At 32.7% G+C, this 11,059-nt stretch overlaps 5 non-coding genes across 5 annotated transcripts in view; 2 read left to right on the top strand and 3 right to left on the bottom strand.

Moving 5' to 3' along the window:
* Window positions 1-281: 281 nt before the first annotated feature.
* On the top strand, window positions 282-353 carry TRNAG-UCC (transfer RNA glycine (anticodon UCC)). Its single transcript has one exon. It is a non-coding gene; the product is annotated as a tRNA-Gly (tRNA).
* A 2,058-nt stretch (window positions 354-2,411) lies between these two features.
* TRNAP-AGG (transfer RNA proline (anticodon AGG)) lies at window positions 2,412-2,483 on the bottom strand. Its single transcript has one exon. It is a non-coding gene; the product is annotated as a tRNA-Pro (tRNA).
* Window positions 2,484-2,656: 173 nt separating this feature from the next.
* Window positions 2,657-2,728, bottom strand: TRNAP-UGG (transfer RNA proline (anticodon UGG)). Its single transcript has one exon. It is a non-coding gene; the product is annotated as a tRNA-Pro (tRNA).
* Window positions 2,729-8,837: 6,109 nt separating this feature from the next.
* Window positions 8,838-8,909, top strand: TRNAG-UCC (transfer RNA glycine (anticodon UCC)). Its single transcript has one exon. It is a non-coding gene; the product is annotated as a tRNA-Gly (tRNA).
* Window positions 8,910-11,047: 2,138 nt separating this feature from the next.
* Window positions 11,048-11,059, bottom strand: part of TRNAP-AGG (transfer RNA proline (anticodon AGG)) — a 72-nt gene continuing 60 nt past the window's right edge. Inside the window, exon 1 of the tRNA in view lies at window positions 11,048-11,059. This exon is cut by the window's right edge and continues 60 nt beyond it. This is a non-coding gene — a tRNA (tRNA-Pro).

The raw sequence follows: 11,059 nt of genomic DNA, 5'->3' as shown, positions 1-11,059 counted from the left end.
TATATAATATGCAAACAAAATGGTATAGATTGTTTCATTGTTTGACTCATACCCAGCAAGTAAAACTATTTTTTGGAACTTGAAGTTGCCTACACATATTATGAGATGTTACTATATATGCCACTCAATTAAAAAGTCAAACACACACTCAACAAAGATACACCAAACAATTAAAGGATACATATAGAATAAACATGTTTCTTAGTGAGACTATATTATGAGAATTAAGGGTGTCACGTTGTCATCCCAATTGATGACATTACTTTGAAAGAAAACACCAAGCGTTTGTAGTCCAACGGTTAGGATAATTGCCTTCCAAGCAATAGACCCGGGTTCGACTCCCGGCAAACGCAACATCATTTTTAATTTTTACGCATTTCAATCCAGCTTTCTGGATAATTAAGGAACCGCTCAAATTCCAACTTCATTTTTCTCGCTTGCCACGCGATAAGTACAATAAAAATCCAATTTTGTTTTCCATCTTCCTTCAAAATAATGTTTCATTCCATTGATGTATTTCAATCGACATCTCTGGACAATTTTCGTCGGAACCCCTTTTTGCTGCCCTCTTACTTCGGCTACAACCGGACAGTTATAATTTAGAGTAAAAGGTTAGAATCAGTTCTTTTCATGTTTGAGATTTCAATTTCCTGCTAAATATGAAATGGTTTGCTTTTATTTTTCTGTGTGGATGGACATTATATAAAAACAAATGAGTTATTGTTGTGGGGCTGAGTTTCATGAAGTTATTCGGGTAACTATGTTGAATTCAAGTCTCAACGTCTATCCTGAATCTGTGTAGGGTTTTTGACTGTTGTCCCAAACAAGTTTTGTAGGCAAAAAGATGAGACCCTGGCCCTCAGAATTTAATATAAAAATTGTTTTGGAGAAGGTTTGTCATATTAGAAATCAAGAAATATTATTAAATTACAATTCAAGATGTTGAATGTAAAACTTAGTGCCCTTTACGTTATGAGACTGCAACTGCTACAATGGTTTTATGGGAACCCTAATTTCCACTCTTGCATGAACTGATGAGAGTTTATGGCAAAAATACAAGATAGACTCCTAACTCGTAAGGATATATTGGTTTGAGGAAGATCCATACACACAGTATTCTGTGTCAAGAACACAACATGTATCTTTTTTATTTGCGTCTTGATGATTTCATTATATCGTTTTGGAGCTTTTGGTTTACAATATCTATTTGGCCAATTAACAAGTATAGAAACAATGCGGAATATTGCTTATTTTCTTGTGCCTAGGAAATTAAGTGTTTGTGTACGATTATCCTTGGACAATGTTTGCGGATTCCTAGGTGTGCATAGGGAGAAAATAGTTTTCAATTATTCCTACCCTCTTTCCATTTAACCCTACCCCTAATAATTACATTTTACTTTTTTTCCTTAAATAACTAATGATTATGTAATGATTGTGTTTTTTTTTATTTTCTTTTAATATATACTAGTTTATTTATTTTTTCTTTTATTAATCTTGTTTTTTTATTTTATTTATTTACCTTTGTTTTTATGATTTAAAAATATATTTTTTTGACATTTTGTTTGAAGATATTATTTAACATTAAAAACATTGTTGACGTAATTATTATGTTTTTGTATTCCTGTTTCAAACGACGAATTTAAAAAAATATGACTTTTTTGTTTTAAAAAAAACTATGACGTTTTGTTTATTTGTATAACCAAAAAATCTTTAAACTTTTATCCTTTTTTATATAGTTAAAAAAATCTTTAATTTTAGTTGAACAAAAGATTTAAACAAAAAAATGTTTGACGTTTGAATATATTTTTAATGTTTTATTAGTTTATATTTATAAAAGACATAACTATGTGTATTTGTACATAGTATACATATATATTTATTTCATATTTATATGCATACGATATGTATTTATGCGTATTCATAACAATACAAACCATAATAATAATAAGACGGCGACAATAATAATAATAATAATAATAATTATTTTTATTTTTATTATGTTTATTATTATTATTCTTTATAGGTTATATAGAACGATTTGATTTAATTAAACAAAAAAGGGTTCTAGCTTAGTGATAAAGTGCTTAAAGGTAATGTGTGATGTTGCCCGAAGGTTCAGAGTTCGAATCTCACTATGTACACTCGGATTTTTGAAGCTTTCCAGCTCACAAGCGCGAAATACTATGATTGCAGGGATATGATTAAAAAATTTGGGGTAGGTATAACAATACCTTTTTTTATATGAATAAAAAGCTTCCATAACCATGAGTTGAACACTTGAACTTGTTAGTTCTAGCATATCAGCATATAGCATATTGCTTTTGTAGGTAGGTTTGTTTACAAAACAATCACGTGTGAGGGTAGATTTATGTCAATTACTTAAAGTACAATTAAAAAAAGATGAAGTTGGGGGGGCATTCCGAGAATTGAACTCGGGACCTCTCGCACCCTAAGCGAGAATCATACCACTAGACCAAATGCCCATTTTGTTAATTGGATTGCATTTATAGTTATTTATTTGATGCACTTTGTTAATTATATAAATGCAGTAAGTACATAACAGAAGTAAAAAATAAGTGGTACCATAAAATATCTTATTCTGGTAGGCAGTTGCGTCCTATTCTATTTTTTTTTAATATAACATATGTTGAAAAAAGGGGCATTCCGAGAATCGAACTCGGGACCTCTCGCACCCAAAGCGAGAATCATACCACTAGACCAAATGCCCATCTTGTTTGAATATGAGTTTACTGGCATTAAATTGTCCAAAGTATGCGAGTGACATATTTATGGTGCTTTCACATGAATTTTAGAGTTTTATTTTTATACCTCAAGTGTAGAATACTGCAGTGAGTGACCATAATTCAAGGCTACATGCTACAGTGTGTGAATCAATCTTTGCTTGGGGCTTAAAGATTTTAAGCATTGGTGAGTTGCTACTTTACTTGCATATAAATTTTAGTTTCTCATCCAGTTGCCTTACATATTAATATATTATATAGCACCATTTTGAGAGATGGTGAATGCTCACTCATCAAGAAATCGTCGTTTATGATTTTTTTTTTATATTTTTTTTATATATTTTTTTTTATTTAAGATGCCAATTATTCCTCATATTTCTTTGAGGACTTCTATCGAACACCTTGTGTGCAAGATAAGATGCGGACGTAATTCATTTGTAAAGGGATCCCATTTTCCATTCACAACCCAGAACTAATGACAAATCAAATTCAAACAACCAGGACTTGAATTTGCCTTTGATACCTGGATTTCGGAAGACTTCCCAGAAAATCGCACCACATGATCCATGATTGTTGTAAGCAGAAGAAGTTGTTGCTGCATTGAGAATACGGAATACCTTGTGAAATCCCCAATACACAAAACAGCCAAGAACTCTTACGAAACAGCTCCATTTATCGAAAAATTCCTCCACCTTTCTGATACCAGTTTGTCAATGGGGAAACGTGTAAACCAATGTGTGTAGAAGGAAGTCAAAGTCAACTTTGGCTTTGATTTATTTATAAAGTACCCCCTAGACTATAGTTTTAAGCCATTTTACTTAGCTGGGTGTGTTAAGAGTGTAAGATATGGAGCAGGGTCATATAGAGAGTTGGATATAACCCAATAAGAATCAATTAGAGACATTCAGTAACAAATCATGGATGTAAAAAAAGCATGCTACCTTTTTTTTTGTATGTTTGTTTATTATGGCATTCTATTTTCATTTCTTTGGATTCCCGAGTTTAACAAAAGAAAAGGAAAAAAAGAAAAAAGTAAGTCACGAGAGAAAAGAAAGGAAAACAAATTTTCTTTTATGTTCCCGAGTTGGAGAGAAGTTGAAGGTAATCTTTTTGTTATTTCTTTCCAAATCCTCCCAAATCGGAAGGAAAGTTAGGATGGAAAGCGATCATTCAATTTCACTCCATTTCCTTCCTTTAATGAAACTTGGAAATACCATTTTTTTCTCATTTTCACCCATTTTCTTTCTTTTCAGTCGTTAAGTTGAACTCGGGATAGATCTTTTGAGTACACTGTTTTAATAAGAAAAACATAAAATTACAACGCTATTGGTTTAGATTTTCAAAATACAATGCCTTAATAAGAAAAAAAATGTAATAGAAATAAATTTAATGTTTGGTTTCTTTGCGTCAGATGTTGTGGGATACTAAGGCCCCGTTTGATAGTTGCTGATTGAGAAAGTGCTGACTGGGAAATGTCTGTCTGGGTAAGAAATCCTGATTGGGTAAGAAATCCTGTTGTTTGATTGTACATCTGACTGAATGTGCTGAGTGATGAAAAATGACCATTTTACCCTGTTGTTATATATATTGATGGATTAAATTGCTGAATAATTATAAAAACATACATATTATCATACAAAATGTAAATTACACACAAATAAAAAATGTCATACAAAATGTAAATTAAACATAAATAATTTAATATCCAACTAAAAACATAATGAAATTTAAAATAACATAACAATTTAATGTAAAGTAGGTGAAAGTAGTCGATTTGCAATCTGATCACGCAAAACACGCATATATTCAACGGCTTCTGGACCCCATTCTATGCCTTGTATGTTTTCTCTATCAATTCCCCCACCTTGGACGTCAGGAGTAACCATAGTGTCCTCCTCAAAATTTCTAAACAAGTCATCTTCTATATTGTATTTCCTTATAAAATTATGGACCGCGACACAAACAATGACTATGTCTCTTTGCACTGTAAAAGGATAAGGAGCCATTTGTTTTAAGATTGAAAATCTCGCCTTCAATACACCATAAGCACACTCAATAACATTTCTAAGTTGTGCATGAGCATGATTGAACCTTTCTTCTCTAGTTAAAGGTCTGCCTCTTCAAAAATCGGCTAACCAATACCTAGTATTGCGGTATGAAGCCATAAACCCACGAGTGTTTGTATATGCGGCATCACAAAGGTAATATTTATCTGCAAACGAATGTGACACATATTATATAATGACACATATTATATAAAGAAGATAGATAATAAAAATTATATAAAGATTACAAACCTGGTGGAGGAAATGGAAATCCAGAAGTCGAATTGAATGCAACTTCTTTCAAAACTCTTGAATCATGTGCTATACCCTCCCATCCAGCCCAAACAAAGGTGAATATCATATCAAAATCACAAATTCCTATTACATTTTGAAAACATTCTCCTTTTCCTCTTCCTTTATAACGAGTTTGTTGATCAACAGGTACAACCGCATGTACAAGAGTTCCATCTAATGCACCTATTGCTCCGGAAAAAATATTTTTTAACCGTCTATGTCGTTCCGAGTTATGTCTTGTTGGGTTAGGAGTTGTTGGTACTATAATTTCTTTTGCAAAACACATCATTGCTGTTAGGACCTCGTGAAAACATTGATGAATCGTTTGTGTGGAGTGATGAAATCTTCCCTTAACCGCGCGAAAACGTTCATTATGTCCTATAACATGTAAGAAGATAGCCATCTTCTCTTCAATGCTTATTGTCCTACTAGCTTGCAACCAAATTTTTTGGGTAAAATGGTTGCATAATAATGCAAATGCCTCTTGTGTAAGACGCATCATATCGAAACATTGTGTAGGGTCTCCGTACATCAAATCTTGTGTATATGCATACCCGCTTGAATCGTTATCTCTAATTCTATGAATTCTGATTAGTCTGCGCCGGTTTGACCTCAACCAATAAAACACAAGTAAAAGAAAAGCTACAACTTCACCATCAGAAACCATACTTGATCTGTTACAAACAATTAGGTAACATGTTAAAGTAAAAAAAAAATTAATGCACCAAAAAAATGAGTAAACAACATCAAAAGTAACAAAAGTCATATAACAAATGTTATATAACAAAATACTAGTAAACCAAAAAAGTCATCAAACATAGGATCCAAAAAACTAGTAAACATCATCCAAAAAAGTCATCAAACATAGGATCCAAAAAACTAGTAAACATCATAAAAAAAAACTAGTATCCAAACTTTTCTACCCGCACCTATCAAAGGTAACCATACTTCCTACCCGCACCCATCACCCACGACTCACAACCACTATGCGAAAGTCGTAACCAAACTTTTCGAACATCAGCACTTTCACCAAATAGCAAAAGAGCGGTCTTGTATCTTTCATCTTCTTCCTCCCATTCCATTTTGTTCAATTTCTCCATACACGCATCAACATCCTTATCCATTTCACTTTTTTCAATTCTTTCATTTTTTTCCACTAACGACCTTGCAAGCTTGACAATCTCCTCTTCAGCTTCTAATGCCCTTGCATCTCTTTTTTTTCCACCAACTCTTTTGTTTCCACCAACTTCCTTATTTTTTGAACGCCCCGAAGATTCTTCACTTGCACCTACGTGTTGTGTTGAGGTTTCCATTGGAACATCATCATCAAAATCATGGGGACTAAACTCTTCTACAGGACGAGGGAGTGTAGAAGATGGCCCCCAACTTTGAAAGCCGGTTGATGTCGACCCTTCAAATAGTTGGGTGCAAAGATCAGGGAACAATAGGGGTTTAGTTTTCAATGACAACACGAACTTGTTCAACTGTTTACAATTTTTATAAATATTAGTATATGTTATAAAAATAATCATAATAGTATTGATTAAAAAAATAAATTTAATCAAATAGTATATGTTATAAAAATAATCATAATAGTATTGATTAAAAAAATATTACCTTCCCCTCTTCTTTCCATTGTTCATCGGTCAAATTAAATTTATTTTTTATAGGATCATATATATTGCCGGTTTTGTTTTTGAGTTTCACCCAAGCAACATACTTTGATTTGTAGTAGTCAAAGTGGTTTCTCATTTGCTTCTGATCAACCTCTTTACCGTGTTCGTTTATCAATTTTTCGCGTATTGTCTTCCATGAACTTGCCTTAAGCCCGGAACCCTCACGACCATTAGTGGTTAGTTCATGGATACATGCATCAAGAAAAGTTTTGTCCTCACTCTCGTTCCAAACCAACATCCTAAAACATTAATATTTAAAGTAATTTATCATAGTTTTTATCAAGTTAAAGAACAATTTTAAACATAAAGCAATTTTCAACCAAGGAAGTTAACATCATCCTAAATTATGATTTGATAACTTATACACAAACAATTTCAGATGTCACAAAACATCAATATTCAAGCTAACAATTTCACAAAAGATAACAAGCTAACAATTAAGGTCAACAATATCAAAGCTATAAAATTAGAAAAAAAAACAAAAACAGCCCAATTTTTTATTTTATAGCTTATAATTTTGATACTAACACAAGCTCAATAATTGGAAGGCATGTGATGTTGCATGCATTCCCCCTCTCGCCCACTCTTCATGGAACAATTGGATTATTAAAAAAGTTAGGTTACCATTAATCTTATAATAATTATTTATTATTAATTTTACTTTTGTACTTTACACATAAAAACACAACATTTGATTGTATTTTCTGTAAAACATGTGATTGTGGGCTTGAAAATGGGAATTTACAAACCTACTTGTATTTTCCAATTCACATTCAATTTCAATTCATAAGCTATAAAATCAAAATTCAGAAAAAAAAAACTTCCAATTCACTTTCAGTTTCAATTCATAAGCTATAAAATATGAACCGGAGAAAAAAACTTCCAATGTGAATTGGAGAAAAAAACTTCAAATTCAGAAAAAAAAACAAAAAACAACTACCAATTCACATTCAATTTTAGAATTCATAACATTAGAAAAAAAAAAAAAAACTTCAATTTTCAGTTCTTATACACAAAGAACTACAAAACAAAACATAAACAAACTTCCAATTCACATATAATTTCGAAATTCATCATATTAGAACAAAGAATTTCACATTTCAGTTCTTGTACACAAAGAACTACAAAAAAGAACAAAAAAAAAACTTATCATATGAACATACAGGTTGAGAATTCATAATATTCTAACAAATAGTAATTTGATTTCATAAAGAACTACAAATTTCATACCATCAAAGCATAAATGATATCTGATTTTGAAAATTATTAACATAAAAGTTAGAAGAATATCTTACCTGTGTGATGGATCGAGAAGGCGTCACTGATGGCGGTGGCGGAGGTCCGGCGAGATGGCGGAGGTCCGACGAGATGGCAGAAGTCCGACTGTTTGGCGTTCACTCGTTGTGGAGTTCTTCCTGGCGGCTGCTGCTATGCTTTTAGGTCACTGGGAAGGGACGCGAATGAGGGAAGAAAGAATAAAGACGCAGGGGCAAGATGGTCTAATTTCCAGTCAGCAATTGTTAAAAAACTGAGCCAGAAAGCGATTTGGGTCAGCTGATCTTACCGACAAAGCTCAAATCAAACACCAAAGGTCTGACCGAGTCAGCCCAATTTGCTGACTCGACCCAGTCAGACATTTATCAAACACTCCCTAAGAAGTAAACATGGTGTGCAACTTGTAGCAATATACTAATATAAGTGCCATTATAATATGTTGGTTTATTTTGGAAGTAGCAAATTTAGACATTATGTGAATACTTAAATTTTGTTTTAAGTTCATGTCTATTGAAGTGTTGGTAACAGCTTTTCTTCATTTCTTGGTATCTTTGTTCCAAGTAATGAGACTTCCAAATACTTTTTGTTTATTTACTTATTTTAGGTAAAAAAAAGTTGCTATTTTCATATGTAGATGTTACAATAAGAGGGTTAAAATACTAACTTTTTACCAGTCAGAATATATGTTCTAATCATTTACGAAAAATCATTTTCATTCATAACCGAATCATACAATACCAAGAAATAGAAATATGCCCTATCGTCTATTTATTTGATATAGCAAAACATTTTTAAGAATACATCCAGCGTTTGTAGTCCAACGGTTAGGATAATTGCCTTCCAAGCAATAGACCCGGGTTCGACTCCCGGCAAACGCAGTCGTTTGATTCTACTTCACATTACTTGATTCTATTTTTTATTTTATTTTATTTTTTTCCCTTCACATTCCACCATATCAAAATTGTTTTATTTTATTTTTCTCTTCACACTCCACGAAATAAACCAACTCAAATTTGATTTTCAATCTTTTCGTTTGCCGCGTTAATTTTGTTTTTCATCTTCCTCGAAAATCATGTTCCATTACTGCCTTTCAATCGAAATCGAACTTTCTTCAGAATTTGTCGTTGGAAGCCGTTTTGCTCATCCCTTTCTTATTTCGGCTACAACCAAACAGCTAGCTATAAAAGGTTAGAATCTATTCCTTTTCACGTTTAAGGTTTCAGTTTCCTGTTACTTGTATTATTCTGTTGAAGTAAAACTTCTACTAAAAACCGAGTCAATTATTTTAAGTTTGAAATTATTTGGGATTATGGATTTCATGAAGTTATTCCGATAACTATGTTTGACACTTGACAGTCCCTAGTCGCATAATTAGGGTTTCTGAATGTTGCCCCAAACAAGGTTAATTCGTAAAAGGAGAGACCCCTCAGAATTTATCTCCAACGTAATAGAAGTTCTTCATCAAAATTTAGACAATTAGAATTCCGAAAAAAGTTATGCGCAATTGAATGATATGATCACATCGATGGACCAGACATGCTCAACTGATCATTCTATAATGTCCTTTTTGGATCAGCTATTATGCGATTGATCAATTATTCCAGTGTTTGTATTTCCTTCATGTCACATAATGATAGTACAAGAACGACAATCAATGTGATGAACAAAATTATGCTCAAGTCAAGGATTATCATACTAGTTTCTACTTTTGATCAGTTTTAGCAGCAAACTTACTATGGCATATGGGTTGTGATTGCTTATTTGGGTAATTGAAATGCAAACTTTTTCACCAATTCGGACTTGGTGCATAAAGAAAAGCATTCATAACCATGATTTGAGTTTTTGGACATAGAATATTGTGAGATCTGAAACATATGTTTGTGGCATAAAACATCATTTTTGTAGGTAGACTTGTTTCCAGAAGTCATAGACTTGACTTTGGTTTAATATGAAATCGTATCACCAAAAATATGTATCTAAAATGATTTGATTTTGTTGAAAAGGGGTATTCCAAGAAAGCCATTTCGGGAAAGCGAGAATCATACAATGCCCACTTGCTTCATGTCTTTGTTTTTATTTCTTAGCACTTTGGTTGAATTATGAATTTGCTGACATCACATTCTCTGAAGTGTGTGAGACGAGAGAGTTTGAGTTGCTTCTACATTTGCTTTTAGATTTTTATGTTTTATAGTCTGGTGTAGAGTCAATACAATGCCCACAACCCTCTTTCCACCCTTGTTTAGCTCCTTGAAAGCACACATTAAAAAAATAATTTTTACCATCTGGCATATTAACCTTAGAACCCGAGTTTGTTCTTCCAATCTCCCCAGCATATAAACAAAGTCTAGCATGGTGCTCTATTATTACCCTACCTTCATTGAGACTCAAAACATGTTTATTGGCCCTCCCACATTGAACAACACTAACCACAAATGCCAAACTTCTTTATAATCAATCTTTAATCTTAGTCTTTATCTGCTTGTGCAAGATTTCCTTGGTTTAGGGAAACCTAATCCAAACCAAACATAGGTTACAATGGAACTCAACTTCAAGTTCCTTGCAAAATTATAGTATCCAAGCATAGGTTTCAAATCTTATTCCCAAAATAGGCTTTTGCTTTTTCCAATATCTGACTTTGTTTTTTTTTTTCTTTAATGTTTTTCCATGTGGATTATTCCACGTGGCTAACAGTATCAACCAAAATGCCACATGGTCTAGGTAACTGGCTTACCCCTTCAAGTTTTAAAAAATGGTATTTTTGACAAAATATGATTAGGGAGTACCAAATGAGTGTAAGAGTGAGAGGTTATGGGCATATAGTATAGTGATATTAACCCATTACTTCAAGTAATAATAGAAGCAGGATAACACAAGTGGTTTAGATTTGATGACTAGAAAGGGGTTCACTGGCACTGCTAGAGAGAAACAAGTATTCAACAAAGAAAATGGTGATGGTGGAAGGAAACATATAATGAAATGCATATAAACTAAAAAAGAATAAAAAGTTAAAAGGTGTGGGGCATTCCGA

Source organism: Lactuca virosa, chromosome 5 (assembly GCF_052849685.1).
Source record: "Lactuca virosa cultivar CGN04683 chromosome 5, Lactuca_virosa_CGN04683_v6, whole genome shotgun sequence".
In the NCBI taxonomy this organism is placed as follows: domain Eukaryota; kingdom Viridiplantae; phylum Streptophyta; class Magnoliopsida; order Asterales; family Asteraceae; genus Lactuca; species Lactuca virosa.
This window is presented reverse-complemented; position numbering and strand designations above follow the sequence as displayed.